Source organism: Hyla sarda, chromosome 1 (assembly GCF_029499605.1).
Source record: "Hyla sarda isolate aHylSar1 chromosome 1, aHylSar1.hap1, whole genome shotgun sequence".
Classification (NCBI taxonomy): Eukaryota; Metazoa; Chordata; class Amphibia; order Anura; family Hylidae; genus Hyla; species Hyla sarda.
The window spans coordinates 479,939,888-479,952,263 of record NC_079189.1 but is presented as its reverse complement, the minus strand read 5'-3'; positions in this window follow the sequence as shown (position 1 = coordinate 479,952,263).

The window sequence follows — 12,376 nt, the reverse complement described above, 5'->3', positions numbered from 1 at the left end:
TAAAACTGTACTATACTACAGTTTTAGGTCCGGTCCAAAACCGCATATGGGTCAAAACTGAGCCAACCGGAGTCACCATTTGACTCCGGTCGGCTCATTTAAGTAAATGGAGTCACGGGCTGATCCGGCTGGGGTACAGGAGTGCCCTGTTTTCCCCTCCCCCTGCCAGATCCGGCACCCATATGTTAAAAATGTGGTGTGAATTATGCTTGTGCGCCTTATGCTTGTGATTAGAGTTAAGCGAACTTACAGTAAATTGGCTCGTAGGGAACCTCACAGCTCGGCTGTAGATTACTTTAGTCCGCGTAAATTAGTTCAGCTTTCCAAGGGCTCTGGTTGCCTGAAAAAGGATGACAGTCTTAGTTCTCCTAGGTCTGTATCCATCTTTTCCAGGCAACTGGAGCACTTGGAAAGCTGAACTAATTAATGCAGACTAAAATAATCAACAGCTGAGCTGCGAGGCTCGTTATGAGCCGATTTACTGTAAGTTTGCTGAACTCTACTTGTGATATTTTCCTACCAACAAAGATGACTCAGTATTCACAGATGAAGATATCCAGACAGATTAATCATGATTGACCAGAATGGAAAAGGTCTTATCAGAGAAGTACTGGCATTTTCCATCTTGACTGAACAAAGGCCTTAGGCTTTTAAGTCCACTAGAGCAGGAAGAAGAATGAACCATGCTTAGCAGCAGCAACTTCAATGGCAGTGCCAGCTGTCAATGCACCCCCTTCCACAATACAATGAGAGCATAAGGATGACAAAATGGGACCGGGAAACCGAAAATTACATAATGTTAATATGCTGCTTGGACAGCCTACTAGTAGTAATGAAGTAATGAACAGGCCACTGGTGAGATGAAGAAAAGAGTGTCCCTTCATTTAACCCATGTTGAACAGGTGGAACCACCACTGACAACACTTGAATTGCTAGTGTCACTATTACATATAGCCATATAGCAATACCAATCTGTGGAATAGGGGCTGAATTCAGCCACAATCAACACTTGAGCACTTCCCAAATCAGTTCTTCTTCTTACACAACTGGTTCATCTCCTTGTCATTATTCCCAAGGATGGATCCATGTAAGAGCACTAGAATTAAAGTGGTTGCCCCATGTCATAAAGTTATAGCAACTGGGGAGGAGATTTATCAAAACCTGTGCAGAGGAAAAGTTGAGCAGTTGTTTTTATTTTTATTTTCAAGAGGCCCTTTTCAAAGTGAAATAAGCAATCTGGTCAACTTTTCATCTACCCAAGTTTTGATAAATTGTCTCTGTTGTACTGATTAAATGCCGTGTACCCTTTGTTGTGTTTCCCCCTACACTGCAGCAGGGCCACATTAATGTGTTGCAAAGATGGTGACCTTAATTAATATGGAGGATGCAAGTGTAAGAAAGATATTCTCTGGCCTATGAAACACACATCTTGCCATTTATTGGTATTTAAGTTTGTATAATATCAAGTAATGGCTAGTCTATCATAACTTGCATTTACCATTTGAAAGCCATGCATTGTTTCAGCAGTTCTAATCTAGTTTAATGTAGTACCCTCAACTTTCCACTAGATGGCAGGATTTCCATGGATTAATTTAGCTAAATAAATACTTTACATAGAAGTATAGACTCATGGTAGTACCAGACCACGTCCAGTCCGTCCTTAACTTATTTCATAGGCGTGCGCAGCCTATTGCATTAGGGTTTGCACCCTAAAGCACAAACTCACGCCACGCGCGTGCATATATATATATATATATATATGCACACATACACACAGTTAGTATAGTTCCCCCACATTAGGTGCAGTATAAGGCCCGCCACATTAGGTGCAGTATAGTTCCCCTACATTAGGTGCAGTATAAGGCCCGCCACATTAGGTGCAGTACAGTTCCCCCACATTAGGTGTAGTATAGTTCCCCACATTAGGTGCAGTATAGTTCCCCTACATTAGGTGCAGTATAGTTCCCCCACATTAGGTGCAGTATAGTTCCCCACATTAGGTGCAGTATAGTTCCCCACATTAGGTGCAGTATAGTTCCCCCACATTAGGTGCAGTACAGTTCCCCCACATTAGGTTGGCAGTATAGTTCCCACATTAGGTTGGCAGTATAGTTCCCCACATTAGGATGGCAGTATAGTTCCCCACATTAGGTTGGCAGTATAGTTCCCCACATTAGGTTGGCAGTATAGTTCCCCACATTAGGTTGGCAGTATAGTTCCCCACATTAGGTTGGCAGTATAGTTCCCCACATTAGGTTGGCAGTATAGTTCCCCACATTAGGTGCAGTATAGTTCCCCCCACATTAGGTGCAGTATAGTTCCCCCCACATTAGGTGCAGTATAGTTCCCCCACATTAGGTGCAGTATAGTTCCCCCCACATTAGGTGCAGTATAGTTTCCCCCACATTAGGTGCAGTATAGTTCCCCCACATTAGGTTGGCAGTATAGTTCCCCACATTAGGTTGGCAGTATAGTTCCCCCACATTAGGTTGGCAGTATAGTTCCCCCACATTAGTTTGGCAGTATAGTTCCCCCACATTAGGTTGGCAGTATAGTTCCCCCACATTAGGTTGGCAGTATAGTTCCCCACATTAGGTGCAGTATAGTTCCCCACATTAGGTGCAGTATAGTTCCCCACATTAGGTGCAGTATAGTTCCCCCCACATTAGGTGCAGTATAGTTCCCCCACATTAGGTTGGCAGTATAGTTCCCCACATTAGGTTGGCAGTATAGTTCCCCACATTAGGTTGGCAGTATAGTTCCCCACATTAGGTGCAGTATAGTTCCCCAACATTAGGTGCAGTATAGTCCCCCACATTAGGTGCAGTACAGTTCCCCCACATTAGGTTGGCAGTATAGTTCCCTCACATTAGGTTGGCAGTATAGTTCCCCACATTAGGTTGGCAGTATAAGGCCCGCCACATTAGGTGCAGTATAGTTCCCCTACATTAGGTGCAGTATAAGGCCCGCCACATTAGGTGCAGTACAGTTCCCCCACATTAGGTGTAGTATAGTTCCCCACATTAGGTGCAGTATAGTTCCCCTACATTAGGTGCAGTATAGTTCCCCCACATTAGGTGCAGTATAGTTCCCCACATTAGGTGCAGTATAGTTCCCCACATTAGGTGCAGTATAGTTCCCCCACATTAGGTGCAGTACAGTTCCCCCACATTAGGTTGGCAGTATAGTTCCCCACATTAGGTTGGCAGTATAGTTCCCCACATTAGGTTGGCAGTATAGTTCCCCACATTAGGTTGGCAGTATAGTTCCCCACATTAGGTGCAGTATAGTTCCCCCCACATTAGGTGCAGTATAGTTCCCCCCACATTAGGTGCAGTATAGTTCCCCCCACATTAGGTGCAGTATAGTTCCCCCCACATTAGGTGCCGTATAGTTCCCCCCACATTAGGTGCAGTATAGTTCCCCCACATTAGGTTGGCAGTATAGTTCCCCACATTAGTTTGGCAGTATAGTTCCCCCACATTAGGTTGGCAGTATAGTTCCCCCACATTAGGTTGGCAGTATAGTTCCCCACATTAGGTGCATTATAGTTCCCCACATTAGGTGCAGTATAGTTCCCCACATTAGGTGCAGTATAGTTCCCCCCACATTAGGTGCAGTATAGTTCCCCCACATTAGGTTGGCAGTATAGTTCCCCACATTAGGTTGGCAGTATAGTTCCCCACATTAGGTTGGCAGTATAGTTCCCCACATTAGGTGCAGTATAGTTCCCCCACATTAGGTGCAGTATAGTCCCCCACATTAGGTTCAGTACAGTTCCCCCACATTAGGTTGGCAGTATAGTTCCCTCACATTAGGTTGGCAGTATAGTTCCCCCACATTAGGTGCAGTATAGTTCCCCCACATTAGGTGCAGTATAGTTCCCCCCACATTAGGTGCAGTATAGTTCCCCCCACATTAGGTGCAGTATAGTTCCCCCACATTAGGTTGGCAGTATAGTTCCCCACATTAGTTTGGCAGTATAGTTCCCCCACATTAGGTTGGCAGTATAGTTCCCCCACATTAGGTTGGCAGTATAGTTCCCCACATTAGGTGCAGTATAGTTCCCCACATTAGGTGCAGTATAGTTCCCCACATTAGGTTCAGTATAGTTCCCCCCACATTAGGTGCAGTATAGTTCCCCCACATTAGGTTGGCAGTATAGTTCCCCACATTAGGTTGGCAGTATAGTTCCCCACATTAGGTTGGCAGTATAGTTCCCCACATTAGGTGCAGTATAGTTCCCCCACATTAGGTGCAGTATAGTCCTCCACATTAGGTGCAGTACAGTTCCCCCACATTAGGTTGGCAGTATAGTTCCCTCACATTAGGTTGGCAGTATAGTTCCCTCACATTAGGTTGGCAGTATAGTTCCCCCACATTAGGTGCAGTATAGTTCCCCCACATTAGGTGCAGTATAGTTCCCCCACATTAGGTGCAGTATAGTTCCCCCACATTAGGTGCAGTATAATTCCCACATTAGGTGCAGTATAGTTCCCACATTAGGTGCAGTATTGTTCCCCCACATTAGGTGCAGTATAATTCCCCACATTAGGTGCAGTATAGTTCCCCACATTAGGTGCAGTATAATTCCCCACATTAGGCGCAGTATAATTTCCCACATTAGTTGCAGTACAGTTCCCTACAAAAGCAAAATAGACATGGAGGCCACCAGCATCTGGGGGTGCTACCTTCCTACTGGCAGGAAGAGGGGGTTAATTTGAGGGTACTACCTACTTACTGGAGGGGGGGTTAATCTGGGGGTACTACCTGCCTACTCGGGGCCCCAGATTAACCCCCTCCCCCCCCCCCGGTAGGCCGGTAGTACCCAAGATTAACCCCCTCCCCCCAGCAGGCATATAGTACCCCCAGATTAACCCTCTCCCCTCAGCAGGCAGGTAGTAACCCCCAGATTAACCCCCTCCCTCCAGCAGGCAGGTAGTACCCCCAGATTAACCCTCTCCCCTCAGCAGGCAGGTATTAACCCCCTCCCTCCAGCAGGCAGGTAGTAGCCCCAGATTAATCCCCCCCCCAGTAGGATGGTAGTACCCCCCAGTTTAACCCCCTCTCCCCCCTGTAGGAATGCAGTACCCCCCAGATTAACCCTATCCCCCCACCCTGTTAGAAGGTAGTACCCCCCTGATTAACCCCCCCCCCGTAGGAAGATAGTACTTTGCCCCAGATTAACCCCCTCCCCCCAGACCCAGTAGGCAGGTTGAAATAACATTCACTCACTCAGCGCGGTAATCCTGCGAGCCGCGTATCGTCAAATGACACGTCACGTCACGCTCTGGGGCCGGCGTCCTTGAATACAGCTTGACGTCCTGATGGTCATGTGACGGCAGTGACGCGCGGAAATACTAATCCCCGACCAACTGAAGGTGAGCCAGAGCGGAGCGGGGCGGGGCACTAAAAGAGCAGGACAGGCGCACCGCACAGCGGGGGCGGGGTTGTCAGGCACAGATGGAGGGTGCTGCTGAGCGTCTTGGTGTCACCCCATTAGGTTGGTGTCACCCGGTGCGGGCCGCACCCCTCCGCACCCGGGTCGCAACACCACTGGATTAGGGTGTGCCTGGGCACACCCGGCACACCCTGTGCGCACGCCTATGACTTATTTACTTGTTATTTTTCACTTAGAACAGATATACGCTTATTTAAGACATGTCTACATTCATTTACTGTTGCTTTTCCAACTACATCTACTGGAAGTTTGTTCCACGCTTCTACTACTCATTCAGGAGAATACATACCTCCCCCCCCCCCCTCCATCTAACCTCAGTTTGGTTTCCTTCTCCTTCTTTCTATTCTGGAGCTGTCCGCACTGTTTTGGTGCCTCTGGACATGGTTTTCTATGGGGTGATTTATCAAAATCTGTGTAGTGGAAAGTTGCCCAGTTGCCCATAGCAACCAATAAGATAGCTTCTTTTAGTTTTAAAATTTTAAAATAAACGCAGCAATCTGATTGGTTGCTATGGACAACTGGTCCACTTTTCCTCTGCACAGGCTTTGATAAATCTCCCCCTACAGTGGGGATCAAAAGTTTGGGCACCCCAGGTAAAAATTTGTATTAATGTGCATGAAGAAGCCAAGGAAAGATGGAAAAATCTCCAAAAGGCATCAAATTACAGATTAGATGCAGATGGCATCTGCAAAAGTTTGGACACCCTGCAGAGTTAATATCTTGTACTACTTCCGATAGGAATACAGCTAACTCCTGCTATGCGCACACCTGTGTCACGGACCCGCCGGCACCGCCCCGGCTTCTCAAACAAATCCAACACAAAACGAATGTCCAGCACTGGGTATGCGGATGAAATCACTTTTTTATTTTTTTATTATTTATTATTATTATTTTTTTATTATTTAATTCCACAGGACAAACAGGTACAGATAGTCTTTCTAATGAAGACTATCTGTACCTGTTTGTCCTGTGGAATTAAATAAAACGCAAGTGATTTCCTCCGCATACCCAGTGCTGGACATTCGTTTTGTGTAATATCTTGTACTGCCCCCTTTGGCAAGTATCACAGATTGTTAATGCTTTTTGTAGCCAGCCAAGAGTCTTTCAATTCTTGTTTGAGGTTTCTTTGCCCATTCTTCATCACAAAAGTCTTCCAGTTCTTTGAGATTTCTGGGCTGTCTGTCACGTACTGCTCTTTTAAGGTCTATCCAATCAATTTTCAATTATGTTAAGGTCAGGAGATTGTGAAGGCCATGGCAAAATCTTCAGTTTAGGCCTCTTGATGTAATCCCCCGTGGATTTCGAGGTGTGTTTAGGATCATTATCCATTTGTAGAAGCCATCCTCTCTTTAACTTCAGCTTTTTCACAGATAGCATCAAGTTAGCATCCAAAATTTGCTGAAATTTTATTGAATCCATTTTTCCTTCTACTGAGATGTTCTCTCTGCCACTGGCTGCAATACAACCCCAAAGCAGGATTGATCCACCCACATGCTTAACAGTTGGACAGAGGTTCTTTTCATGAAATTCTGTTCCCATTCTTCTCCAAACGTACCTTTGCTCATTCCGGCCAAAAAGTTAAATTTTAACCTCATCGGTAGAGATGAGTGAACTTTTAAAAAATTTGATTCGGCCGATTCACCGAATTTTCCCGAAAAGTTCGTTTCGATCCGAATTTGTTCGCGGTGAATCGATATTAAAAAAGGCTATTTCTATCCTACATACAGCCTCTAAAGGGATATAGAACACTTTGTTGTGTCCTAAAAAGCATATGGAGTGTGCTGGGGTAGTGAAATAATACTGTTATTCAGAATAACATGCAGATTACCGGCATCGCTCTTAGAATCACTGCCGCACAGCAGCACAATGACAGAGCCTGGTGGTGGCAGGAGACCATATAGTGTCAGGAGACCATATAGTGACTGAATGACATAGCATGGAGGTGTTGGCAGCATGAGGACACCATATAGTGGCTGAATGGCCCAGCGTGGACATGTTGGCAGCAAGAGGAGACCATTTAGTGGCTGAATGGCACAGCGTGGAGGTGTTGGCAGCATGAGGACACCATATAGTGGCTGAATGACACAGCGTGGACATGTTGGCAGCAAGAGGAGACCATTTAGTGGCTGAATGGCACAGCGTGGAGTTGGCTGATGCACTAGTACGCTACACACCAGGGCTTCACAATCCCCCCCCCCCCCAAAAAAAAAAAAAAAAAAAAACACAATATATGACATTTTTGACAAAGATTTCTCATAGGTAGCACCCGCTATCCAAAAATTTCAAATTTCCAGACCCAGGCCCCACCCCTGCGGCATCAGGAACCCATATATTGCCTGAAGGACACAGCCTGGAGTTGGCTGATGCACCAGTACACACCCGGGCTTCACAATCCCCTCCAAAAAACAACAAATTTTAGAATTTTTTAAAGAAATACCTTTGTGTAAGAACAAGCGCATATTCAACAGTTCACAAGACTCTATAATGCAGGACGGTGGACCACCCAAAGACATTCTTCTCAAAAATAATAAACCACACAATGTTTGAATTTTTTTTTACAAAAACTAATTCAATATGTGTGTAAGCGCATCTGTCTCCAAAAGATCAGATCACCAAAGGACTTTTTTTGCCCAAAATGATGAAGCAGAGTTAATCCCTGTCCATATTGGTTTTTTTTTTACAAGCGTTCCGTTGTGTAACGATTAGCATGGATAATCAAAAAATCCCTTAGACTTTAATGGGATTTTGTAATGGCCGTTTAACATCCGTTTTTAAGGCTTCTCACAGAAGTTTGTAACAGTCTTTTAACGGAGCAACTTTATAGTGTGAAAAGGGCCTTAGTCTGAATTTTGTTCGAGACAGAGAGTGGGGGAGAGGAGGCTGATTAGCTGTGTGCAGGGCCCCTACTGGAGGCTCCACAGTGTGCCCATCCTGCTGTGCCTTAAACTTCTGGTCTCCCCTTTCCACTGAGGCCTAGAATACAACTACACTACATAAAACAAATATATGTGAAAGCAGTTTGTGTATGTGGCTGTAATATGCCTATGTGTATGTAATGTGTTTATATGCATGGTACTGTATGTAATATGCAAATATGTGTATATGTGTGATGCCTTTATAATCAACAAGTGTGGTAAGTGTACATCATAATAGAAAAACAAACAAAATAAATATATATATAATGTTATCCTAAGAAGGAGCTGGGGATATACACCTGTGCCTTAAAGTGCAACTGTCTTGGATATTGTACCGCCGAGACTAATACCATGATAGTATAGATGATGATACGTGTAATGCAGCTATACCTTTGGCTGCTCTTTATTACACTTTATCAGCCAGAAAACTGTTTTATCGTGCGGTCAGCAACAGTCGGGTAGGCGTGGCCAGGGATTCGCAATGCCCCACCTCCGCCACGCCTATTACCTGTAAGTGAGCGCTGGGACCGCTGTGTGATTGACACATAGATCTACAGCGAGAGTGGCCCTGATGTTAAGGATGTGACTCCACTGAGTCCTTACATATTATGTGCACCTTCATCATATACAGTGCCTATACTCCTCTTCTTTCTTCTCCTGGTGCCGGAGACGCGCTGCTTCTGCTTTCACTAGAGGCAGAGAGCTCGCTCGCTCCCTGCTTCTAGCAATGCACAGGTGCTGGTGGCAGACAATCGGAGTGAGCGCTTTCTCTCTGGCAGAGACGGTAGTGAGCTCTCTGCCTCTAGTGAAAGCAGAAGCAGTGTGTCTCTGTCACCAGGAGAAGAAAGAAGAGGAGTACAGGCACTGTATATGATGAAGGTGCACATAATGGCCCTCATTTACTATTCTAAACCCGACCTCTTTTGTCGGGTTTTTTTGGCGCATCTTTGTCTGCGCCATGTCGCAGACATCGTGCGCCAGTCTGCGACACTATGCGACATTTTTTCCCGACGGACCCGATGTGGATTCTCCCAAACCCGAAAAAGGGGCGTAACCCGACATTTCTGAGCTTTCCCACGTATTTATTAAGGTTTCCAACCCGAATTTGTTGAATTGTTGTGGATTTTTTCCCGACAGCTCAGAGGAGTTGGAAACCAAAACCTACAAAACCCACGTGCGACAAACAGGATGCGACATAATAATAAATACCAGGGGAAAAAAGCAGTCGGGTAAGAAAGCAACATAGACTTACAACCCGATTTTCTTAGTAAATGAGGGCCAATATGTAGGGGCACAGTGGAGTCACGCCGAACCGCACATCATTAACATCAGGGCCACTTGCGCTGGGGACCGGTGTGTCAATCACACAGCGGTCCCAGCACTCACTTACAGGGGATAGGCGTGGCAGAGGTGGGGCATTGCAAACCCCGGCCACGCCTATCCAACTGTTGCTTACCACACGATAAAACTATTTTCTGGCTGATAAAGTGTGATAGAGAGCAGACAAAAGTATAGCTGCATTACAAGTTTTATCATCTATACTATCATGGTATTAGTCTGGGGGGTACAATATTCATGACAGTTGCACTTTAAGTGGGAGGTACTGGAGGTTCTCACTGCCGCAGTGGTGTATAGTGTGACCCCTTATATGTCACACAAAACAAGTATTGCAAAAGTTATATATATATATATATATATATATATATATATATATATATATATATATATATATACATACACACACTTACCCTGTGATAGGAACCAATTAAGCTCAGAAAAATTGAAAATGATATATCCTGGTTCACTGTTATGTCAGATATAAATAGCTGTCAATATGTAAAGGATTAAATACCTGTAATTGACCATCTTGGCAAGCATAGATTGTGTGCAGAAATTTAAATAGTAATAGGTGAAGCTGGTGAAAATATATATTTTTACATTTTTTTTATTGAAAAACACTTTAAAGGAGTACTCCGGTGAAAAACATTTTTTTTAAATCAACTGGTACCAGAAAGTTAAAACAATTTGAAATTAATTCTATTTAAAAATCTTTTCTTTTTTCATTTCTTTCCAGTCTGACTACAGTGCTCTCTGCTGACACCTCTGTCCATGTCAGGAACTGTTCAGAGCAGGAGAAAATCCCCATAGAAAACCTCTCCTGCTCTGGACAGTTCCTGACATGGACAGAGGTGTTAGCAGAGAGCGCTGTGGTCAGACAGAAAAGAAATCCAAAAAGAAAAGAACTTCCTGTGGAGAACACAGCAGCTGGTAAGTACTGGAAGGATTACAATTTTAAATAGAAGTCATTTACAAATCTGTTAAACTTTCTGGCACCAGAAAGGCTCACTGTAAGTTCTTGCTGGGCAGTAGATATACGATGTATACCTACGGCTCAGCATCAGCTGTTCTCCAGGCTCTGTAGCCCTGAGAACAGCTGATCCCGACATTCACATCAGGAGGATCGCATCGGGTGTCAGGAGGAGTCACATCCGCTGGGATCTGTTCCTTACTGCAGGTACTAATACTCCCAACATGGAGCACACTCTGCTCCATGCTGGGAGCTGTAGTACCTGCATTAATAGACATATCGCAGCGAGTGTAACTTCTGACACCCGCTGCGATCTGTCTATTAATGCAGGTACTACAGCTCCCAGCATGGAGCAGAGTGTACCCCATGTTGGGAGTAGTAGTACTTGTAGTTAAGGAAAGATCTCTGCGGGTATCACTCCTGACACCTGATGTGATGTTCCTGTATAATGTATGGATGCAGCCGCTCTCCTATGGTCCCCTGCACGGCCGTATATATACACATATTCCTATTTCTCACAGAGAGCTGTGATTGGCTGGAACCATCTGGCCAATCACAGCTCTGCGGGAAATATGAATATGTGTATATATACGTGAGTGCAGGGGACCATAGAAGAGCGGCCGCCGCATCTATACATTATACAAGAGAATCGCAAGGGACCCCTGCGATCTGTCAATTAGTACAGGTAACTACTACTCCCATCATGGAAGAGTGTGTTCCATGCTGGGAGTAGTAGTACTACCTAAAAAAAAAAATTTTAAAAAGTGAAAAACACGCACACACTACATTTTTATTATTGTCGGCTAAATTTTTTGTGCTTTACCCGCTCACATAAATTGATCCCTGTTTAAAAATGAATAAACATTTCATAATAAAAAAGATACATTTCGTTAGATACAATTTTTTCCATCACTACTGTATCTTTTTTATTATGATTTTTTTATGGTACCCTACGAAATTTTAATAAAAAAGGTATCTCCATAATTTTTTAGGATCGCTAAAGTCCAAAAAAAATAAAGCATTTACCGAATGTACCCGAATAGCGAATGTATCCGAAAAATCTAAACCGAAAATATTGCCAAACCGAAAAATTTTTCCAAAACGAAAAAAACGAAACAAAATGAAACGAAAATTTTTCTAGTGCACAAGTCTAATGTGGGGGGTCCACTGTTCTGGCACCATAGGGGCTTTGTACATGCACATGGCCCCCGACTTCTATTCCAATCAAATTCTCTCTTCAAAAGCTCAATGGTGCTCCTTGTCTTCGTAGCCCTGTAGTGCGCCCACAGAGCACTTTACATCCACGTATGGGGTATTTCCTTGCTTAGAAAGGATGTTACACATTTTGTAGGTCTTTTTCTCCTATTACATCTTGTGAAAAAGAAAAATTTGAGGTAACACCAGCATTTTAGTGAAAAAAATCAAATTTAACATTTTCACGTCCCCCTTTACCGAAAGTTTGTCGATAACCGGTGGGATATTAAGGCTCACTGTACTCCTTATTATATTCCTTAAGGGGTGTCATTTCTCAAATAGTGTGTCATTTTTTTTTCCTGTTCTGGCACTATGGGGGTTTCCTAAATGTGACATGCCCTCCAAAAAAACATTTCAGCTAAATTCGCTCTCCAAAAGCCCAATGTTGCTCCTTCCATTCTGAGCCCTCTAGAGCACTTTACATCCACATATGAGGTA